The sequence below is a fragment of the Merops nubicus genome, unplaced genomic scaffold (genome assembly GCF_000691845.1).
Source record: "Merops nubicus isolate BGI_N331 unplaced genomic scaffold, ASM69184v1 scaffold11149, whole genome shotgun sequence".
In the NCBI taxonomy this organism is placed as follows: Eukaryota; Metazoa; Chordata; class Aves; order Coraciiformes; family Meropidae; genus Merops; species Merops nubicus.
This window is the reverse complement of record NW_008633071.1, coordinates 79,946-80,241: the sequence shown is the minus strand read 5'-3', so window position 1 is coordinate 80,241 and position 296 is coordinate 79,946.

Below are 296 nucleotides of genomic sequence, written 5' to 3'. Positions count from 1 at the left end.
AGTGGCCCCCCCGGGCCAGTGCGGGGCGGGGGACAGCCCTCGCTGTGGAAACAGCTCCTCACGGGGCCAGCCGTCCGGGTCAAGACAATCTTCGTTAAACAACTAGCCAAAACCCACCAGGAAGCCACTTGTGTTCTAAATAGCCCCTTACTGACCGGGTGCTGCTGAGCGGACGTGAAAAGGGAGTACTGCCTGGTTAAGGTATCAACACAGAGGGGAAAAACCACCTTATTATTGTATTAGAGATAGTTTTGGTGTCTATTCAGGTGGGAGAAGGGGAAAAGAGGAGGGTTAGT